Source organism: Pyrgilauda ruficollis, unplaced genomic scaffold, assembly GCF_017590135.1.
Source record: "Pyrgilauda ruficollis isolate IOZ18807 unplaced genomic scaffold, ASM1759013v1 scaffold220, whole genome shotgun sequence".
Lineage (NCBI taxonomy): Eukaryota > Metazoa > Chordata > Aves > Passeriformes > Passeridae > Pyrgilauda > Pyrgilauda ruficollis.
The window spans coordinates 38,863-62,428 of record NW_024521429.1 but is presented as its reverse complement, the minus strand read 5'-3'; the positions used below and the strand labels follow the sequence as shown (position 1 = coordinate 62,428).

General features: G+C 46.4%; 1 protein-coding gene across 6 annotated transcripts in view; it reads left to right on the top strand.

Moving 5' to 3' along the window:
- The window catches only part of RUSC2 (RUN and SH3 domain containing 2), a 57,951-nt gene that overhangs the window by 9,368 nt on the left and 25,017 nt on the right, over nucleotides 1-23,566 (top strand). For 5 of the 6 annotated variants that reach the window (XM_041468594.1, XM_041468597.1, XM_041468599.1 and 2 more), the window contains one exon: nucleotides 12,847-12,952. The gene's annotated coding sequence lies outside the window, so the exon portion shown is untranslated. Of the gene's footprint in view, nucleotides 1-11,043; nucleotides 11,065-12,846; nucleotides 12,953-23,566 lie in introns of those variants that run through there. The other variant, XM_041468598.1, reaches the window with a different exon arrangement.

The window sequence follows — 23,566 nt, the reverse complement described above, 5'->3', positions numbered from 1 at the left end:
GGTGGAGAAACTCACTGAAGACAAAAATCAAGGAAGTTCAATAGGCTCAGGAATGGCTTTAGAGAAGTTATTTTTAACTCAGAAAATCAGACAGGGGAAGAATCTCTTTTCCTTGCATAGTCTCAAAAGGGTGGTTTGCTTTTGATTTTTTTTTCCTTTAGTGCTTCAGGGCACACTGTTTTTATACGGAAAGGCCTGAAGCTGCTGCTGTCCCTAGGGATAAAGGGCAGTCAGTCTTATTAGTCTGGTGCCTTCTTTCCCTTGAAGGTTGCTGACATTTAGGGCACCTGTCCCCAGCGCTGCACACCTTTGCTGCTTCCCCATCGGGAGAAGAGGTGACAACCAAGAAACCCAGTCCCTGCTGGATTTCCCTGCAGCAGCCAAGGAGAGATAAAATAGGAAGGCATCAGCATTTTCTGTGTTTAGGCACAACTGTTCCCTTTTTAGTCCACAGCAGCTGGGATGTGCACTCAGCCATCCATCTTCCCCGAGCCTAATGTACCTGGGCTTCCCTCCCATATGGATGAGAGTCTGTCTCCTCAGCAGGACAGACAGGGATACCAGGCCTCCTGCAGGTGATGGCTCACTTCTGAGGGCTACCCCAACCAGCAAACCGTGTTTTAGGGCCCTGCTCTATCCCTGTGAGGAGGATAAAGGGGCGCTCTAGCTTATCCTGCGATGCTGCCAGTGGGTGTATAAATAGTGCCCACAGTGTACTATTTTGGTGACAAGCTCTTCCCAGGATTCATCCAAAGAGTTATGTGAGCAAGTGTTAAAAATAACACCAAGCCCTGCCCAAGTGCTGGCGTCATTTCAGCCAAAGTGTTGGGAATCTTCCATGGAGAGCAGGATTGGACCCTTGGTGGGGGTCAGCAGGAGCAGCTTCCCATATTTTCATCCTCTTGCTCTCCTGCTGACTACAAAGGACTGTGACCCTCAACTTCAGCAGATGTACTGGTCATCAAGAAGGCATGAGACTTTCACTTCCAATTAGGTTATTTGCCACTGGGCTTTCCCTGTGTGTTCTGAGTATTATTGCTGGGTCTAATGAGAGGTACAGGAAATTTAATCTAGCTTTAATCTAGCTGCTGCCAGGTCCCTGCTGGTGGCCAGAGCTTGCTGCCTCATTAGAAAATCTTGGACTGTAGAATGGGATATGGAGGCATTCTGGTTCTGGGTTAGGTTTATCCTGAGAACTGGGAGCTGGAGATTAGTTTAACTGTGGAAAGGATATTAAATGTCTATTGCATTATGCCTGTAGCTCTGGACATTCTTGGCATCCATATAAACATGAACATTATCCCAAATTTTTCCCTTTTCATGCTGTAATTGGTGTCTATAACTGAGAGGACTATAACTGGACAGCACAGCAGAAATATCTGGGGAGCCCTGCTTCTTAAGCTGTGCAGCCAGTGCAGGGTGCACAATCCCACTGTGAAGCTGGAGCTGTGGTTTGTTCCCCTCAGGCTGAGTTTTGCTTGTTGTTGGTCAGGTTCTTTCCTGGTTATGCAATTCAGCTACCATCAAGCTGCGGCAGCATCATGGTGTGTGCTGGAAAGCAGGAGACCTCACTGGAAGGCAGCAGTGCTTAGTCCTTGTGCTTGGTGTGTGAAGACCAGAGCTCACAAAAAGGCTTCTTGTGGGGTTCGTGCTCAAAGAAGCCCTGTCTGAAGGAAGAGCTAATGCCTCTTGCAGGTGGATGATGGGGCTCCACTCTGGCCTGGCCTCATATGGAATGTAGAAGCCCCTGTGGGAGAAGAGCACCCTTTACTTAATTACACATGGAGCCTCATGCACAGGAGAAGAGGTGAGATGTCCTCTGGATGCAAATACAGGGACAAAGCTGGGGCTCACCTCTTTGCTCTGAGTTGACAGCAGCAGTATCAAGGACAGAGATGTGTCTCTTTCAGATGCTGGAATTCAGGATGATAGCATTAATCCCCCTTTGTAGCTCATTGCCCCATGTTTGCATCCCCAGATATATCAGTTCTGGTTTCTGACTTTGTAGAGGAAGGGCTGGGTGGTTACAGCTGGACTTGATGATCTTAGAGATCTTTTCCAGCCTCAGTGATTCTGTGGTTCTGTAGTCTTTGAGTACTTTCAGAAGGGCTGCATTTATTTTAAGCTGAAAGAGAAGGTAGCTATGAAAGCAGCAGGCATGTGAAAATTGCTAAAAAGGTTACAAGTGCTGTTGGACACTCTATGCTTCACCTCCTCTGATATGGGATTACTAATTCTGGCAGATGTTCCCAGGGATGGAGAGCAGGTCCTGTTCGAACATCATGACCAAGCATTTTCCCTGGCTGTTGCATTGAGAACAAGTGAGACAGCAGAGCAGATGCCTGATTTCTGGCTTGTACTGTTGTATCTCCAGTGCTCCATCATTCTTGCCCTCTCACCTTTTGGCTGATCTTCTCTTTTCCATGCTGTGTGTCGAGAGCCACAGTCTGGGTGTGTGCACAGGATGGAGTGCTTTCTTAAGCACGTATTGAAAGCACAGAATTGTCCGGACATGGAAGCACGTCATGGAGATGAAAACCATGTTTCTGTTTCTCCAGGAACGTGCTCTGGGCAATGAGTCCTTCATCAGGAGCTTCCTGCTCCTCGGTTTTTCTGTTCCTTCCTGCTGCTCTCCCGTGTCCCGCCAACAAAGAGCTCTCTTGAGTCACCATGGTGGCTGCTTATTACTAGGCCCTGTGTATCATCATACATTACAGAGCTCCTGAGGGCCCTTTTAGGGCTCTTTCCACCCTGGCATGCTCTTGTTCCTCTGACTGGAATGTGTCTGCAGTGTGTGGGGACATCTTGTTTCTTGTCCTTAAGCACCTCTTTGCTGGATGTTTCTTGATAGTTTTGTACTGGCTCTTCTATCTAGAATAGCCTTCTAGACTATTCTGTGTTAGTCTCTGTGGTGCCAGAGCCACACACCAGGGATTCCAGGAGTTCCTGAGGTGCTGAGATGTCTCCATGGGGAGCGTGTAGAGCGGCCTGCCCCAGCTCTTTCATCTGCCTCACAGGAGGCTGAGCCCTTTTCCAGTCTGCCCAACACAATCCAAGCTTGGCACGTTTGTCAGCCATCTCCTGTGACCTGCTTTGCCTTTGTGGCCTGCCTCACTACTGCTGCCTGTGCTTTGCCTCTGCCAGCTTTTATTTTCTATTTTAAAGATCAGGACAGGATTAACTCCCACACACAGATCCCCTTTATCCCTACACCATTTCCTTCACTGGGGGTCCTTCTCCAGCCTAAGTGAAATCATTGCCCACAGCCAACAAATTTCCCATTTCTGGCTCTATGTGCCTGTCTGCATATGGTATGGCTGCCTGTTGTTTGAATATGACTTTTAGAGGAGGTAGACCTTGCACAACTTGCACAGCAGCTGGGAGCTGCGCGTTAAGACTCTGTGTGTTAATTAAATGTACACCGATAAGCACATACAACCACAAGGTTGCTTAATCATGGGCTGACCTGACATGGAGACCTTGAATACAGCTGACTGATGATCCATGACAGCTTGCCCTGGTAGATGGCAGGATGTTAATAATAACCAAAGAGAAATTTAGAAGGGTTCTCAGCTGTGACCAAGGATCGTCTCCAACAGGACTGAATTCTTGAGGAAAAGGTCTCTTCACTGTGGTGGATGAAAAGGGCTGAAACCACTGGCTGAAAGCTCACACAGAGCATATTCTGCTTAGGGAAAAGTTACATCTGGAGTATGTTTCTAACAGCCAGGTGGATTAGCAGGCAGATCAGCTGGCAGAGGATGCTGTTCTACTCGCAGCTGCACCTGTGCGTTTGCTGTGTCTTTCCAGGAGCGTGTTTGTGTTTCTCCAGGTATTCTGCCTCACAGAACTAATTGCTCTCAGCTTTTAATCCCACATTAGAGCTTCCTGTTTCTCTGAGTCAAACAGAAGTCACACGACAGTAAGACCTCCAAAAGCCATGTAATAATCGCTGAGCAGGCACAGTGGACTTGGACTACACCATTGCTTGGGTTTCTTTATTTAGTCTCTGGAAGCTCCTTTTGATGAGGACATTAGCTGCTACAGCCTTCATTTTAGCAATTCTTAGCAAATCTCTTCCTTCTATTGGTATTTCCTGATGCTGTGAGTTGACCAAGATTGTAATATGGGTATTTGTTTTGCGGTAAAGTTGGAAAAATATATTGTTTCCAATTTTTAACAGTAAGGGCCTGTGAAGATTAACAGGGGTGCATACCTCTAACTAAATAAAGCAAAGAGCTTCTGAGATACACAACACCATGGAGAATTTTAAGAAAACCAGTTTACTTCCTGACTGTTATGCTTTTTTGGTGGAATAGTGAATGGTTAGTTTTATCTGTTATACCTGATGTCTAACCTCAACTCCCCTCTGTGGCATTCAGGGATCCTCTTCTTGTTGTTGAGGATGTGAAGAGCAGCTTGTCCACTTGCTCTTGGCAGTGGCCTTTTATACATTTTGGCACTGCTTTAATGCATGTCCCGGTTTTCCCCTGAGAACTAACCCACTTGCTTTGCAGTTTACTCCTTTCTATCCTTTTTTCCCTGTTGTCTTCAAGCTCTCAGCAGTTTGTCCATTTAGGATATATATGTGCTTGAGCTGTGTGCCAGTGTGGGCAGAGGGGAAGGATGACTCCAAGTCTTGCACATGCAAGACATGCCTGTTCATACAGCCCTACAAATTGTTTGCCTGCTTCAAAGCAAAATGCCACTATTGCTCAAGCTCTGCCTGTGATCTGCAGTTACCACAGATCCCTTCTGAATGAGCAGGTCATGCTCAGTGATTAAAGGTGGGGATGTGCAGTCCGTGCTGTGTGAAGTGCTATGGCAGTGGCTATAATTTATGTCAATATGCTGTTTGTGTACAGACCTTATCCCTTCAGCTAACAGTACTGTAGACAGCACAGGTGAAGAGTAAGAGACAACTGCTCCATCTGAGAGCCAGCAGGTTAATGTACAAGTGGCATACAGGGTCTCGTGAAGTTCTCAGTGGTCCTGTTCCCTCTCCCCTTTGCAGTTTTTTTGGGTGCCTGCTGGGATGTGGGTGCTCAGGAGCCCTGGCAGTCAATTGTATAGCACTGGAGCCCTATGCCTGCCCATATTGTGCTGTTCTGTTGATAGGTGAGGATGGAGTGAATCTTCTGGTGCCTTTCAATAACAGAGTGCTTTGCAACTGCCAAGACACTGCTCTATTTGCCACTGAAACACAGCCAGCTGGGGCAGGTAACAGTGAAGAGCAGCACTGTGTGTCGTTTGGGTGGTAACTAGAGAAACTTAGAGAGAAAATCAGTATAAATAACCATAACTGATACCATGTGTCTGTAATAAAGTGGTTATGTACTCCCTGGGCTTTGTTGCAAAGTGGAGTGGGAATGTTTGAGAGCTGGGAAGTCTGTTATGAACTCTCTGTTCTTTGTGGCGAGTTCATGTTCTCTGACTTTTTGCTGTTGCTCAGAATGGGGATGGCAGGGAAGGAGTTTGGCACATGCAGAGTGATGTTAATGAAGGTTTTCTGTGTGAATCATATGATCATAGAATGGTTTGGGTTGGAAGGGACCTTAAAAAGATCACTTAGTTCCAACCTCCCTGCCCTGTGCAGGGAAATCCAGAACAGTTTTCATACTGACTGTTGCCTTGGAAAACTGAAATGTTTATGACTCAGTCTTTGAGCAAGAGGGCAGGATGGTTTTTTCCATTCTTGGATGTGGTCTCTTGTGCATCCAACAGCGATGTTTTTCTTCTCCTCCGCTTGCCCTTTCTCTGCTTCATCCCTTCCATTGCAGTTGCTGTGAGCTGAGCCTCGTGTGCAGTGCAGTCACCCTCACTTTGAGTCAGCCCAGCCGTGCCCCTGGAGTGGGAAGGGAATGTCACTTTGGTGCTCATCATGGCAACCATAAGCAGTCACCGTCCTCGAGCAGTGCGTGCTGTGTACACAGTGAATGATTTCACGGCTGCAGATTCAGCTCAGCCCTGCAGCTTTTCATCTGCTTAGTTGGAAGTACATAATTTTTATTTGAGGTCAGAATGCAGCAGTGCTGTGGGTGCCAAGTTCACCAGCCCCAGTGTATTATGTTATGTGGCAACTTAAGGCTTTCCTCATGGCAGTGGGGAACTATTAAGTTATTGTGAAACTAGTTATTTAGGTAAATGGTGCTTTGGGGGCAGCATTGATCCTGCTTTGAAAACTAATTTTAATAGGAGTGAAGCCATTAACACCTTAATATCCACTGTTACCATGGCTGCTCAGAGTGATTAAGAGTGATTGTCTGCCAGATTAAAAGGCTTTTTTTTTTTTTTTTAATAATACCCTTTCTGCTTCTTTTGCCAAGGTTTTGACTGGCGAGAGTTTATATTTCCAGTAAGTGTAGCATCAATATCTGAGTGAGTGCTTGAAGAAACAGCTTTGCTCTTAGAGCTGAGCTCCTACTTAAAACACTCTGAAACCTCAGTCTAGATCAGTTATGTCTAGGCTTTGCTTTAATTCAAGATTTTCTGTGCAGCTTTATGAGCCTGGCTTATCAGATCGAAGCTGAGCCTTCAGACGTGATCCAGGAGCTGCTCTGCTGTTTGTGTTCTGATTTCCCTATGTCTAGAAACATTCAGCTACTTTTTTGTGCTCTTGCTTGGGCAGTACTAAGTATTAGGAGTAGAAGATGCACCCTGAGAGTTGGGTTGTAGGGTCATTTCTCCCTTTCACACAGAATTTCAAGTGATTCATGTCTCCCTGTTACCCCAGCCTCCTTTGGGGTGCAAACATACTGGAATCCTGAGCTGGAAGGGACTGGAGACAGGCAGCTGGTTGTGGGCAGGGTTTAGTTTTCCCATAGATGCCTCAGTAGTGTGGAGGTATGTGGAACTGAGCCCAGCCCTGTGCGGAGCCATGCCAGCACTAGCCCTGTCTGGGAGTTGTGACTTTTTATGGAGCTTGTGAGGGCCTCTGTTCCTGGGCAGTGAAGCATCAATTGCCAGCACTCGGAAGGATTTGACCTCAGTACTGGAAGCTAGGAATTCAGATGGAGATTGGGATGGAGGAACCACCTTTCCCAGTATGATTTTTGTAGAAGTGGTTGCAGATGGTCAGCAAAGAGTGGGAGCAGGACACTAAGTACCCTATCCTGTCTGTTTGTTCCAGGACATTTTTGCTAGTATTTTGTTTGTTTAATAACCTGAAATGGGTCTCTCAAGTGCTTGTCCTGCCTCCCTTTAATCCGTGTGTAACTCTTCCATTCATAGTGCCCTTTGAGAACTAAGAGACAGTAAGCAGACTAGAGGAAGATAACAGGAGTGTTGAAAGAGGAACTGCTGCCCTGAAGGGAAGTTGTTAGTGGAGATCAGCCTCAAAATGGAAGCTGTTCAATACATGAAATAATGCTCTGTGCTCCAAAAAGTAAGACTTCAATAGTGATATTTCCTAAAGACACAAAGCTAAGGAAGCATCATCAGAGGCTGTTCAGTGTTATTCAGCAGGAAGAGCTGGGATTATTCCTTAAGGAACAGTACAAATGGGAACTGGATAGTTCAAAACTGCATGGCTGTGTGCCTGAGAAATGAGCAGAAAGTTCAGCTTTCTGTTTTCAGCAGAAAGCTCACTGGGGGAAAGTGACAGTGGGGGGAAAACTCAGGGTCTCAGAGTGATGTACAAGAGAACTGTGAGCATCTAACGTGATGTAGCCATGGAAATTATACATGTCATCCATTGTGACACATTGGACAAAGCATTTCTAGCAGAGATGGGGAAATTTTAGCATATTAAGGCATGGGAGACCTTGCTTAGAAGACTGTGAACATTTCCAGTCACCCTCTGAAGGCTGTGTGCAAACTGGGTCGGGCCCAGAGAAGAAATATGGGTATGATCAACGAAATGGAAAGCCTACCTAATGTGAAGTGATTAGAGAACTCAAATGATATGACTTTAAACACAGGCTGGATAAATGCTGACGTTAAAGCTCATTTTTGGAACATGAGTGAATAGGGGTGAGCTGTGCATGGATAAAGATAAGCTGGAAATTCAGAGAATGTTCTTAAACATCAGAGGACTGAACTTGGGGAATTAATTCTGTTAGAAGACAGCAAGCAACAAGAAATGTCCAACTTTTTTAAAAAAACAGCAACAACTTTCTCCTTTGAAGCCATTTCCTCTTTTGGAGGTGTGGCCCCTGCCTTGGGTTGCTAGCCCTGAAAAAATCAGTACTGCTGTTGTGGGCAGTGGCAGGGCTCACTGGGACACAGGGTCATCATGATGGGCTGGTGAATTCGGATGTGAGAATGTGTCTTTGACTGGCAAAACCGCACAGACTCCTGTGCCTCTGTCCTCAGTTCCCCTTGGAAAGCAGTCTCACTGTGGATCACTTGGTGATCCCCCAGGGAAATGTGAGGGCTAAGGGCAGGCATTTCCACTGTGCTAACATATGTTTTTATCAGTCTGCTGGGATTTTTGACCCCTTGTTCAAAAGCTCCTGTATCTGTTCCCAGTGAACAGAAAAGTTGCCGAGCGTATGTCGGTAACGATCAGCCTGCATTGATCTCTGTGTGTCAGAGAGATCATGTTTGGCCTTGAAGCACAGGACTTGAAGGAATGGGGAATTATTTTAGTTTTCCTTTATGAGAATTTTTATGAAGTTTCATCATCTGCTTTTGTTTTGGCTCCTATTTTCTGGTTCCCCCCTTGCTCCAGTTGAGCAGACCCATGCTCTTAGTTCAACTCTGACCAACATCCCTCTCTCTGGCATTTCCCAAACAGCCTGGATGGTGTTGGTGCTGGGGGGGGGTTGCCGTGGAATTTAGATTTCTGCCACAAACAATGGATAAGCAGGGTGGAAAGACACTGAGCTGCATTCGCCTTGCTCCTGAGTAGCCCTGCACGTGGGAAAGAGTGAAGATGTCCCTGTGGCCATGCTACAGATGTGGCCAGAATGTATATCCTAGGCATGTTCCTGCTGTTGCGTGTGCAGATAGCGAGGCACAGGTTTTCTGCTGTGATGTAGAGCTTGCTGTTGCTTGTGCCACCTTCTGTTTGCTCGAGAGGCATGGGCACACTGAAGGTACTGAGGGATTGGTCAATCCTTTAGGAGGAGGTGGCAGACAGCTCCCTTTGCTGGGGTACAGCTGTAACTGGAGGCAGCAGCTGGGGCTGCCTGGCAGTTTCAAGGGTGGGTAGGTTGTGCCCCACACCTGAGATGGTTAAATACCAGTCCTAGCATAGTGCTTGTTGTCAAAGCTGCAGCCCAGACAGCTGACTGGAATCTGGGATTGAGCTGTTTCCAGTTCATGCATCACTGGAGCAGCTTTGCAGCAAATAGGTGGGAGGCTGGGTCAGCTGGTGGGTGATTTTACTGCACAATTGTGGCAAAAATGGAATGGGTTCTTCTTGTATGTGGGCATGTGCTGACCTTAGCCGCCAATTCCTGCATAGTGTATGAAGGAAGAAGCCCAAGCCCAAGACCGAAATATGTTGGGCTTTCTAACATCCAGTTGATCTATTTGTGACCTAGCTGTCGTCAGCAAGAGCTCTAGGTACGTGTACAGCTCAGTTCCAGTGTGGGTGCAACACCTGTGGCTCCTCCAGAGTGGTAAGCTTTGCTGCAGCCCAGGGCTGGGAGGAGGCTGTGCCTTCTTACTGGAATTCACAGCTGGAGATTGTGTTGTGTGTTTGGTTCTGACAGCCTGGAACATGGGGTAAGGAGGCGAGATTGCAAAAATCCTGCCCGACACCTGGGATGCTTGTGGATAGTGAGACTGATATTGCTTAATAAGGAATTTTCTCCTGCCAAGCTTCCTACACGGCAGAGTGCAGGAGTCTGTGGGAAGCACCTATCCCTACCTGCCCAGGTGAAGCAAGATGGGAACCCCCGTTACTGTAGGAGCAGGCATGTCTTAACACCTCCATCTCTCTCACCTTTCTTCTCCAAGGAATGCAGACACCAGCCTGCAGAATCCCTGCTCCCTCCTTGCCTGACACTGTGGAGTCAGCCATGCTCCCCTTCTTGCACTGACTCATCTCTGTGATCAAACAGAAGTCATCTCCTAGAAGACAGTCTGCAAGAAAGGGCTTTGTTCTTCCTTATTAATTAGTACCTGAGATCTCCTGCTGCCTGCAGAGCTTTGGGACAGGCCGTCAGTTCCTAGCGCTGTTGCTGAGTGAGGCAGACTGGGGAGGGCGATGCGGCAGAGGGGTGTGTGCTGCACAGGGTCGAGGCCATGTGAGCTTGAGATTTGGGGAACATGCAGAATGTATTTTGGGGAGGAAGGTAAGATGTTTGTGTTGGAACAGGCGTGTAAATAGGAGTGTTTCTTTGGGATCCCCTTGTCTGCTTCACGGCTCTGTCTGATTTTAAAGAAAATACCCCCCGACTCCATCTGCTCTGGTGTGTGTGTCTGCTACAGCACTCAGGCATTGCTGTCAGTGAATTGGTTAATGCCAGTGTCCTGTGGCAGGGGCAGGGATGAAGGCAAGCACTCAGCCTGCCAGCATTTATACCTCCTGGCGTCAGCATTGGCAATGCTTGTGGAGGACTGGGGAGGGCACCGAAATAGTTTCCATTCTCCTCTCTGCTGTGGGAGCAAGTCTCCTGGGTAACAAATGCTCCTTGTTCTGCACAGAGCTCCACAGCTGAAACTCTCCGTCTCTTTCCTCGCTGTTGCTCCCTGACTGTCCCAGCTGAAGGGGCCGGAGATATCTGCTTGAGCCTGCCTTAATTAACACTGACAGTACAATGGGACTGGCCATATGGGGGTCCTGGGGCTGCACATTAATGGGAGCACAGTAAATAGTCTCATTTACAGCAGCTTGGCTGGAGCAGAGCCTGCCAGGACTGGCTTTCTGCTTGCTGCAATGGCCAGGCATGGAGGTAGGTCCCTCACTCCTGCATTCTCCTGGGGGCTTGTCCCTGCCTCTTGAACAGGATCAGCTGGTGGAATGGGTCCCAAGAATCCCAGGAAAGGCAGGCAGTGGGCTGGGGAGCAGACAGTGCTGCTGATTTTACCAATACATTGACTTCTTGGGAAGGACCTGACCTGTGGAGCCTGACCTCTGGGACTGGTGGAGGGATCATTAACTGTGGTTTGGAGGTGAGTAATGGAGCTGCATCTGTGATGCTGGCTCCAGTGCATTGCAAACAGTCTGCACAGCCTACAGCCCAAGGCCCTTTATCTTTTCCCAGTGGAATGGTCTCTGTGCTGCGGGGAATCCTGGACTCCTGCCTCTGAAGCCCTTGCTAGGAACCACCCCCCAACCCCATGGTTTTGTGGCAGAAATATGATTTAAATGTTTCTTGAAGAGACATTTTAAAAGTTTGTAGTATTCTTGGATCTGAGATAATTGGCAGCCACTTCCAGTAATAAGTCTAACACTTTTCTGTCATAGCTTTTTATGTCATAGCTTTTTTTATTTGACCTCTCCAGAGGCAGAAGCTTCTGTAAAGTTTTATATTGTCTGGGTTGTTGTATTTGTGTTACTTGTTTGCTGCTTTGTGTACATCACAGCATAAAGTAAAAAGTACTCAGCCATGTGGCAGTTCTTAATTTCTTAGAATTTTGTGTCCATGTAAAAATTTTACCCCTTCTCCATCTTGCTCTGATCTACTCACTTCCCAGGAGCCTCAGTTTAGGAGGCTGGGGCTCACAGGTTTTGCTTTTTTCAGTGTGGATGCTCCTGGGCTGTGCTTGGCTCTACACAGGGCTGTAGGCACAGGGCTGGATGAGAAAGGGCAGTAATGTGAGTGGTCCCTCCAGGATGGATGCTGCTGCAATGCTAGAAATATCTGCCCTGGCAGAGCACAGGCCAGAGCACAGCTGACTTTCTGGGGTGTGTGGTTATGCCCCAATGGGTATAAAAGAAAAAGTAGCCACATTTGTCCCTTGCACAGCTACTGTGCTCTGTCAGGAGCTGCACTACTCTGCCTGTGGAGCAAGTTCCATCACCCCTTCTCACCAGCTGCCTGTGGAAAGGCAGATATGGAAAAATCCTTCCAGACAGCAAGAGAGCCTGAGCTTTGCAGATGGTGACCCCCTTTTTCAGGTAGGAAGGTCTGCTGTGGGTTGCAAGATGCTGGGATCTGGCCCAGATCATGCACTTTAATCACAAATTGCAGCTAAGAGTTGGTGGGACCTTGATTTGAGGTCCCCTGTGAGAGCAGGGACTGCAGACATCCTGTCCCTGGCAGGGGGTTCAGCACTGTGGGATCTGGTGGTGGTTGCATCTTGCTCTGGCGGTGGCTGCATTTCAGGGATGCTGTATAGATACTGTTGATGAAGCTGTCTAGGGCAAGGCACTACAGAAATTTAAAGAAGTTTCAGGAAGCTTCTTGCAGCCTTCCCATCCTCCTCCTCCTATGCATTGCTTTGCAGACTGCCATTTTATGTCCAAGGTTTCTAGCTGCCATTATCAACAATAGGAACACTCCAGTCCCTTTTGCTTTCCTTTGCAAAGACAGGGTGAAGAGATCAGGCAGCCTGCAAGCACACGACATCCAAAATCCAGTCTCATCACAAAATAGGATGCTGCAGCTCTATTTTATGGCACAGGTTTCGATCTTTTTATTTCTCCTAATGCTGCCTACCTGATTTCCCTGTTCCTGTAAGAATCAATCCTCCATCATCCCCTCCTTTTCTGCTCCCTCCCATCCTCTGCCTTGTCTGAGGTTCCACAGGGACTGATTGCGAGCTGAAGTGGCAGTGCTGTGGGCATGCTTGCTCCTTCACACGCAGCAACGTCACAGCAGCAGCACCAGCAGCAGCAGCAGCAGGAGCATCAGAGATGTGATTGCGCAGACCCTCTGCATTGCCAGGGATGCAGCTGTGAACAAAAAAAAAAAAATCAGAAAAAAAAAATTGACTCTGTGTTTCCCACAGCATCCTGGTGAGAGAGCACGGAGCCTTCTGGAATCTGGGCGCTCAGGAGTGCCGGAGCAGAGTGTGTTCGCTGACAGGAGACGGGGGACGGAGGATCTGTGGAAAGGTGAGATGGATGAATTATCGGGGTGGGTGTCAGCTGTGCTGTTGGTTTTCAGGCCGCTCGGTGGCCGGTTTGTCTTTGCGGAGGATGCCAGCTAGCTGATGAGGCTTAAGGATTTTAGGGCTGCTTTGTCTCTTCAGAGGCTGCATTGCTTTGGAGCTGGCTGTGGCTGTCGTGGATGTGAGCGAGCGAGGAGGCTGTGGCTGCTGCGCAGAATGTGTGTTTGTCCATTGTAGCTGTGAAATAGCAGCTGTCATGTCCGGGGCTGGCTGTGCAGAGGCGAGTCGTGCTTCGCCCTGGCAGTGCCTCCGCACAGCTCTCCATTGTGCCTGCCATGACAGCCGAGCCCGCACGGATTGTTGTGGTCCCTCCAGCGACCATGCCCTCCCTGCATCCCTGGCAGTGATGCTGCTGTGCAGCTCAAAAGCTGTTTTGACAGACAGCGCTTCCATGAAAAGACAGAGACAAAGGGCTCAGACAGAGGAAAGGTTGCTGTCACTGTGGCTTTTGCCTTCTCTTTTTGGCTTTTTTTTCCCCCCCTTCTTTTTTCCCTCCCCTAAATACTGGTAAATCATTTGTTCAGAAGGCATTAGGGTAAATATCGTGGTATGTAAAACGCTGTCCTTTCTGCTAATCGATACACGGGCTCTGTGCAGGCTGGAGTCCTTTGTGTTGCCAGGGTGTGTCTGTGCTGGCTGTGTAAATGGATGCATTCTCCCTGCCTCTCTTCACAGATCAGATGAGAAAGGTTATCTAGGAATGGAGGAATTACTGCTTTTAATTACTGAAATGAGGGGTCCGGGCTGGGTACCAGTTACTGGAGCTTAATTACATGGTCTTGTTATAGCCAAATTCCTCTTTTCCCTCCCTGCCTTCCTTCTTCTTCCTCCCTCCCCCACCCTCTGCACAAATCCTTCCATTAAATTGCCTCTGCAAATAGGAGAAGGGCTTGAACAAAGAGAAGGATAGATGTGGGATAGGGGTATAAATGCTGGAGGGGCAATGTTCAGCATGACAGTGAGAACAATAAAGCAAAAAATATAAAAGAATGAGATTTTGGTATATGTGTTAAAGTGACGTGGCTGTAGGGGAATGTGCAAATGGGAATGTCATAACAAAAGGAGATAATCGAATAGCAGATCCAGTCTTTTGTAGTTATGGAAAATGCTGGGCTTGTGGGGTTGCAATTGCAGGATTTTGGGCAAATCTGAAGTAAATGAGAGTCACAGAGTAACATATCATACAGGGTGTGGATTGATGTGTGTCATAAAGGTGTACTAAGAGTACAAGGGAAGTAGAGATCTGTATTTTTATCTCCACACACCTGCAGCCTTTTATACCATTGTTGCTAAAGAGTGAGCTTGGCAGGTCTTACCTATTTACAAAAATTTTTTTCCCATTTGCCAGTGACCCAAGAATAATTCAGGCAAAGCTTTTTAGGCCTATAAAGAGCAACAGGATGACAGGAAAAAATGTAGATAAAATGGTAGGTGTTTAGCAGAGCTGCAGAGGAACTGTAGAAGGAGGAGGCAGATGAGAGGCATTGCAGAACTGGGGGAGCAGGAGGTTTGGGTCAGAGACCAGTGAAAGAGTGCATAGAGGGGAAATTCAGGGCTGTCATTGTCAGGGAATGCAAATGTGTTGTTTCTGTTGTCATTCTCCAGCCTCTCACTGTGTTCCCCGAGATGCTCAGTGCTGTGTGCAGCCCTGCAGGGTTTGTGGGGGTGGGGGTGATCCTCAGCACAGCCTTTTCTGCAGTAGTTCTCTGAGGAACCATTTTGATGCTGCAGGTTCTCATTTGGTTGCTTCTTCTCTGTCCCTGTGGAGTGACAAGGCTCCATAGCCTTTATACCCAGTGATGAAGGCAAACCCAGAGTTTCAGTGCAGGGTGCCAGGTGAGGAGGAGAGGGCTTCCAGCAAAATCTCAAAGTGGCGTGTTGCCTTCTTGCAGATCGATGGCAAAAATGCCCTGGAAGCAACATAAGGCTTCCTGATCTGCAGCTCCTTCTCACCCTTGTCTTGCTCTTGGACCTGGGAAAACCTCTCTGTGTCTCCCAGAATCCGCCCCTTTCAGGCTGATAGGGGCAGGGAGCAGGATGTCTCCTGCAGGTGTGCGCCGGACTGGTTTGTGGTGCTGCTGCAGAGCAGGTTCCTATGGGAGATGGGTGGTGGGTAACAACAGCATGGCTGTGTGCAACACATCACGGGCTGGAGGACGGGATGTGCGACAGAATGTACAGGACACACATACCTGCATCAGCATGTGGAAGAAAACTCAAGTATATATGGTTTGTGTGTACAATGCCTGCCTAAAGGAATAAAAAGAAGGTGATGCAGCCTCCTCTGTGTGGGGTGGGAATGTCCCCAGGGCACACAGGCTGTGCCTGGCTAGGAGGTACCACTCTTACAAGAGGATCTGTTAAGCAGTGAGAGTGCACAGCTAATCTCTGCCTTCAGATGCTTGAAAGATGGGCAAGAGGTTCTGGTGACTGGAGCTGACTGAAATCATCCACAGGACTTTGTCTTCCTCACTGCATCAGTGCAGATGATGGAGATAAAGTGCAGCTGGATCTCTAGATACGAGAGACCTGGACCTGCATTGCAGAAAGTGCAGGTGGCCCAGGAGAATATGTTGTGAACTCAGGAATGGTCTGCCCACAGCTCCATTACTGCCTGTCAGGTGTCTGAGGCTGTTTGAGCAAACGAAGAACAAATTTTTAATCCCAGACATCTTCATTTTCTTCGAGTCTGATGTTCCTGGTGAGTCAAGATCTCACTCTGGTGTGGTTTCTGATACCCAGACAATACTCTGACTTTTGCAACCCCTTCTTCTGCTTTGCCCTTGTTTTTAATTTATTTCCCTGTCTTATTTTTCTTTTCTAGTGTTTTCTGAAACACTTATGTAATAGTAAGGGCAGGTTGATAAATCTGACATGGGTCACTTTCCCTGCCTTTGCAGAACAGCTAAAGACTTTTACCTTTAATATTTGTCAGCCACATGGTTTCACCTTTTTCCTCTCTTTTCTAATGGGTATTTTTATCAATAGTGCAGTTGCTAGCTGCGATCAACCAGCTATTCTTTCATTGTTCAGGATCAAGAATATCCTGTCCTTCTGACTTGAGCGCTTTCATCTTTTTGAATTTGTTTCCAGTCAAAAGCTCATTTCCTTTCCTGCACCTTTTTCCCCCTGTATTATCCAACCTGTCATTGCTGCAGCTTCAATATTTGTTTTGCCAAAACAGCACTGAAGGTGCTGTTTTTCTTACCACTAATATCCTTGTTGGTGTGGTTACTCATTCAGGTTGATCAGGAGCCTTCCTCTTCTAATCTCCTCATCTTTCTTGGTGAGTCTAGATTTTTTTTTAACTTAAATTCAAAGTATTTTCTGCAGTACTTCTCCAAGCTGTTTGTTCTTGTTGGCATTATAACTGTTTGCTCTGATGCACCAGAGATCTGCTCTTTAAAAATTAAAAAGGTTTCATTACAGTTCTGTTTGCTTTTTACCATTCTGTTTAATATAAACTGGGTCAGCTTGAGACGTTCAGTCCAAAGCAACTTCTCTTTCATGGGCACTGGGTGGAAACTCATCTCAGTGGGCACGGTTCTGATAGCTGAACTCAAAAAAAGTAAATCCACAGTAAGAGATGTGGAGATCTCTGCTGGTACTTGAGAGGTGAAGGATTGGAGGTAGAGGTACCTTCCTGTCAGCTGTGGAATCAAGGCCCACACTGCACAAGATTTCCATGCTTGTGGAAACCATTGGAATCTGACTGGTAGTGGAAAACATCACTTCTCTTACACCTGTGCTGCTTCATGGGCAGTGTTCTGACGTGGATAAAGTGCTTCTGGCTGGCCAGTCCATAAGCCCAAAAGAGCCAGAAGCCCACAAACATGTTTCAGCTGTGTGAGAGGCTGCAGGATAAAGCTTGAAGAAGCTGAGATATATTGGCTGGCAGGGGGTGAAATCCTTAGCAATGATCAATGACAGCTGTACTGGTAACAAACCTTAGCAGGGATTTGCCATTATTGTTATTATTTGCCAAGCAGGTTCCCGGCATCCCCTCACATCTCAAAGTTGCTTACTCTCCAATAAGAAAGAAATGGGCTGTCACCTCTGGTCTCTGATTCTGCTTCAGTTTTCTCTCTTGATGAAAATTATTTTAAATATTTCTTTTGTGAAAAAAGTGGGTCAAAGCCACAACATACCTGTTGAGATGAGCACAAAAGCAGGCTGGCCCACAAGCTCTTTGTCTTCTCACCACGGTTGTGTTGCAGCGTCAGGATCATGTAGACAGTATTTTTTTCTACCCCTCAGAGACATGCAAGTACTTTTTACTGGGCAAGGCTGTTGGTTGCTGAATTTAAAGGTAATGGGACAAAAAACGCAACCAAAACCCACTGTGTTTGTTAAATGCTGTAAATGGGATTGAGGGGGAAGTCAGTGGGTGGCCATAATGTGGCTGGTAGCAACTTCTTGCTCAGGCTCAAGCTCCGAGTTTGGACTCCTGCAAAAGAGACCATGTATTGGTTTTTGGGCAGTGCTGAGGCTGTGGGGCTGGCAGTACCTTTGAGTGATAAATAATCAATATTTGAGTCATATTAGCAATGCTTTGTACCGACCCTTGGTAAGTGATAGGAAACTGGCCTTGCCACCAAGCTGCCACTCTATGCTCTGACACAAAATGCTCTCTGGAAGCAGAGAATAAGTGTCACTGTTATGTTTTTGGAGCAGTGTCAGAGACATCTCATGGTGTATGAATGTTAGCAGTTCCTTTTGGGAAGAAGTGAGTTTCTGCTCTGGGAGTTGTAGGGAAAAAATATTCAATTTGAGCCTGTATGGAAAACCCTAGCAAATATCAGGTGTTCAGCTGATGCTTTCCTCAGACCCTCTGTTACCTCAGACTGGAGTCCTTGCTCCCTACCCAGTTATACTAATCTCATCAGTTTGACTCCAGAACCTCACCTTATTCTTTATGAACTCACAGTAGCTGGCATTGCTTCTGGAAGAACATGCCCTAAATGCTTTCAGTGGGCTCTTCCCTGCTGTGGCCTGCCTGACGTGTGGCTGGTGCAGGACCAGCCACACAGCTGCTTTGCCTCCTTTTGCCTGTAGGCCCAATTCACCTGGGCTGTTCAGCAAGATAACTTCTTTTGGTCCCTCTCTGGGGTTCCCATGGCAAAGAGCAGGGATGTGTGTCTCAGGCTTCACTGTCACGTGTAAGCCCCTGTGTAAGCTCAGATGGCATAACTGTAGTCCCAGATGCCCTTCTTAGCAGGGAGAATGACCTGTCTTGATTATTGTGCTAGTGCAATTTTCTGCTCTTAGCAGGCAGGTTCATTACAGTGTTTGCTTACATGGTATTTTTCCCTGTAGTCCCAGCCTCAAACCTTTTCCAGTAACTCAGGTGGCAGAATGATAAGCCCACACAAGGAGAAGATCCAGTGGGAGGAGTAAATATTTCATATATCTGGTCCCAAGAAGCTGTTGGCCCATATAGTGTATCTTCCTTGGTTCCTTAATTCATTCTGATGATTGGTACCTGGAGTGACACATCTGCTGGGGGTTAGGCTTACTCTGGTCGACCTCTCCTTCACCACTTGGTCTCCTGTGAGTTGCTGTTGTGGCCTCTAAGGGGTTTCTTGCCCAACTGTATCTTAGCCTGAGCAGTGATTGTAGCTCCCTTCAGAAATCCAGCAAGAGGATTTCAGCATGCATCTGCACTTAACCATTTCCTACTGGCAGCAAGCTGTCCACAGTCAGTGGCATCTGGAGGAGATTTGTCCTCCAACTGCGGGTTGTAGTGCTTGGAATGTTTTTGAAGAGAGCATTGTCCTTACACAGATGTCTCCTCCACTTTCAGCCCCTTGTAATATGCCTCATTTTCATTTCCATAGGCCCTTGCTATTTATAATTACAGTATAAAGCACTCTGAAGGCGGTGAGTGCTTGTTACGGTAAGCCTGACAGCCTGGTTGTTCCCATGTGCTCCTCAGAGTGGCTGGTTTTGGCTCAGAGGAGAGGTGAGGCAGCGTGGAGCACAGGGTGACCTCAGGCATCCCTGACCCTGGTGAGGAGGTCTAGCCAGTTTGTAGCACGACAGGAGAGGAGGAGGGGGGAAGCTGCAAGAAAACAGGAGTGTCCTGGCACTGACAGGCAGTGGCATGGGGGTGGTTAGTGCACAAAGGTGGCAGTGCTCCAGCCACGGCCATTCAGTTTATGCTTGGCCATATCTGCTTGAGACACCAGCAGTCATTTTTGATCCTCTGGGGTTTCTGTAATCTCCAGTTTTCTTGGTGAATTTTGATTCTCTGGGGTTTCTGTACTCTCCAGTTTTCTTGGTGACTTTTCAAAAGTTTCAGAGACTCCGTAGAGTATTTCCATCTCCATAACCCTGAACTCTCCCAGGCTTTGTGCTGGCAGCATGATTTGGTACCCCAAGGTAGAGAAAAACCCCAAACTGAAATGATGCATTTGTAATTGTCCCAGAGGCACTGAGGGGTGATTCTGCTCTGTACCAGAGCACATTCAATAGCCAGGATTTTGGTTCAGTGCCTTGTTTCTGATTTCCCCTTGGCAAGAGTTGAGGTTGAAGAGAAAAACCACAGCAACTTCTCGGCCTGCCCATCAAAATGAAAGGGGAATGTTTTTTCAAGGGTTGCCACTAGACCTCACTGCTTTAGTGAAGCAAATTCACAATGGAGAAATATCCCCCAGCCCAGACCATAGTAAGATTTTGAGGACCCTTTTACCACTTGAAGGACCTCAAAGACAAATTGCATGTTGACGTGCTGAGAATTTATGCAGCCTGAGAGAGCAAGCTCCAAAAGCCACACTCCAGAGACAAGGGAAAACCAACTGCTTTCCTCAGAGAACAGATATGTTTAAAAAAATCCTCTGATTTCTCCTAGGCCAGTCTTCTTGTAAATCTTGACGTTTTTTAGCTTGATGGTAAATTACATAAGTGCATTAAGAGAAGATAGTCACAAAAGTACACTTTGTCAGATTGCAAATTACTGAACTGATGAAATGCATTCCAGCTCATTAAACTGATGTCATTAAACTGCAAAAAGTAACTGATTGTCACCCTCATCATAAGGGACGTTACCTGGCAGGCATGTACGTATGGATGTTAAGGTACATAAGAAATGGAATGGAAGATTATTTTACTGCTTCTAATCCCACTGCCAGTTGGAAAACTGTGTGAAATTAGTCACCCCAGCTCAGAAGCATGAATGCATAGCTGGAGGGAATTGAGAAACTGCCTAGGAAACTGAAAAAGCCTCTGGAAAATGTTCCTAAGAGGAGAGATTGAAAAATTTGAAGTTACTTGTGGTAAATGGGAAACTGTGGGGTTTGTGATATGAAATACTGAACAATCTAGAGAAAGAAAATAGTGATTTACGAGGTGCTCTGATTGTAATGTGATAGCACTCCAGGAAATTAAGGAGGATTATTTGAAACTGATAATATGAATACTTTTCACATACTGTGATTAATTAGTCTGTGAATCTTGCTTTCAAACTTCAAAGCCCAGCAGTATTCCCAAATGGCTTGGCATTCTTGTGAATAAGACTACCCCGTGTATTTATAGTACATGTTCAGAAGTTGCAGAGCTTTAAAACCTTGTGGTTTTGTTAAGGCCCATCTCAGTGCAAGGGCTTCACACAGGCAAATGTTTGTCTCAGCTACATGTCTTCTCTGAGACTAATCGTCCAGAATGGATGCAACAGCTTCAAGAATGAAGATGTTCAAATGTGAACGTGTCCTATCTGCAAAGATCTGTGAGCCTGCAGTCTTGAATGTCTCCTCAGTTCTCTCAAATACCCTTGCAGTGATTAAAAGCAGACTGCTCACAAAATCGCAGGATAGTTTGGGTTGGAAAGGACCGTGGATTTCCCATCTTATTCCACGCCCCTCCATGGGCAGGGACACTCCCACTAGACCAGGTTGCTCAAAGCCCCATCCAACCTGGCCATCCTTTCAGTAGACTTGGTGGGTCTGCTGGAACTCTGACTGCTCTCCCACTACAAAGTCAAGGATCATCCCTGTTTGCCCCCTTTTTTTTTGTCTCTTAGTCAATAGGTTTGTGTGGTCCAGCATGATCAGCAGAAGACCTTGGTTAATCCAGGGTTATCAGATTTAGTTTACCCTTAATGCTCTGTTGAGCCCAGTCATTCCAAGCCTAATTAGCACATGAGCTGTCTTGTGGAGTGATATCCTAAAATAAACTGTCCTGAATAGAGCTTTACAAACTGAGCTTGGTTTGGGTTGCTAGCCCCTACAAGGGATATGTTTTCCTCTCAGAAGGAAAGTATGTGTAATCATTAGGAGTGCCTGGTCTGCTTCGTAAGTATTTTATTAAGATTCTGGCTTGCCTTTTGTTAGTTCTGCTGCATGGAAAATATTCTGTTATATAAACTGATGTTGTGGTTTCACCCAGAATCTCTTGAGTTCTGCCTTGCTGCCAGCCATGTGAACATACAAACACATCCACACATCAGGAGGACGCTTGGAGAGAGGTTGGTAATCGGACCAGGGATCTGGGAATACTCTTCTGCTTGAGCAGAACGGAAATCTTGGCACTAAAGGTTGGCAAATTGAGTAGAAAATATGATCCTCTCCCTGCCCTAGACCAAGGACAAGTAATGAAGTTAAATATCCCTATGTTCAAAAGTACTGACAGATAACTACTAGTGTGGCATGTATTTTGAAGTGGAAGGCACTGGTTCAGGAAGTTACAAGCTCTAAAAATCTGCAAGAATTCCAAAAAACAAAAGAGACACTGAGGGATGATTGTATAGTCTTGTAGATTTCGATGGGCAGGTTATGAAACCTGCTCTGCAATGTAAACTACTCCCAAATGAAGGAGGCTGCTTGTGACTGAGTAGCCTCACAATGGCCCAAGGATTTGTTCTTACATCAGACACTTCTTGTCTCAACATCCCAGGAATAATTCTGCCTTTTTTATTTTTGCCACACTGAACTCTGCTGAAATGAGATTCAGACATGAATGCAGAAGACCTGTTTGTTCAGCTACCTGGCTAAAAACAGGGTCAAGAAATGCATGGTCTTAACAGTAATCAGGCAATTTCCATTTTCAAATATGAGTGCTAAACAATCTTTTCCTCCAGCTGCCTTCAAGGGATTGTAAAATCCAGCCTGTGGTCTAAAAGCATTTGGGTATCAATGTTATTATCATATATATCTGTGTATTAATATATTATCTACATAATGTATTTCTATGTATTGTTAGATATATATTAATGTAAATATAACATAATATAATATTATATCAACATCTATATTATATGTGGTCTTAATATTCTTCAGAATATTCTTCAGAAGGCAGGATAAATTTTATGTATTAACTCTTCAGATGCCGGTTTTATTGCGCTACTGAGCTTTTTTGTTTTGTTCAATGCTATCATCCCCAAATCAGGGAGTTGCCAGCCTCCAGACCATTGTGTATTCCTGCAGAAGCGACACGGGAAAATGTCTTCCTGCATATCCAGGCATTTATTCTGGTCTTGGCAGAACAGCCTAGGGCTAGGAAGGGTTAAAGGCTCCTGCAGCCTTAGCAGGAGTCAGCTGTTGGTCACAGCTGCTGATTGAAAAACCATTTAGATGTGCGGTGTGGAAGAGGAACATGGAGTAAAAGCAGGCTGCTGCTGGGATGTGTTCTGTTTGTGCCTGATTTGGGTGCTCCTGATTTGTTTGCACGCAGTGTGCATTAAATTCCATGTAGGATTGCATCATTTAATACAGCTTTGCAGATGCAGGCATTCAGGCTGCCTGGCAGATCCCGTGTCCATGACTCCTAGATGATGCCATACCTGCGCTGTTTCTCCTGTTCACTGGGATGTGGCATCCAACCATTGCAGCACTGCTGTGTTCCAGCCTGAAAATAATCCTGCTGGCACTTTTTGACATTTCTAGCTGCTTTATTTACCGTGGCTTGTGGGGTGACTTTTTGTTATTTCACGAGCTTGCCTGGCTGTGGTTTTACTTGACTCCCCTGTAGCCACTTTTGCTGTCTGTTCTGTTTCTGCTGTTGAGCTGCATGAGGTTGTACATCTGTAACCCACCATCCCAGAAATGTTTGTTTTTCACTTGGGAGTGATTCCTACATATGTGGCGCTCTGGGCTAAAGAGACAGTAAACATAATTTTACAGCCTGTTTTTACAGAGTTATCTTGAGGCTGAGTTCTTTATTTGTCAGGCTTTTTCAAATGGTCCCTAATGCTTTTGTGTTGCAGGGAGAGTTTTTGTTCTTGCAGGGATTGTTTGCAGCTGTGATTCCTGCAGTGCATAGTCTGGGCAGAAGTGCAATGCCGGTTTTAATCTGCACAGAAAGGAAGCAATAGGGAAGATATACAACCACAGAATGGCTGAGTCTGTATGGATGTGCATGTCCTGCTGTACTGCAGCAAGACCTTATTCCCAGTAAAGACAGACTTTCTTTGTCCATTTTAGGACTTGGCTTGTCTTTTTTCCCTAAGCCATGAAGGTGGTAGAAGATATAGGACTACTTGAGGCAGAGCTGGCCTTTTGTACTTTTTTTTTTGTGCAGATAAAGACTGCTCCTGAAATTATCCTCCCATAAGCTTTGAATAAGT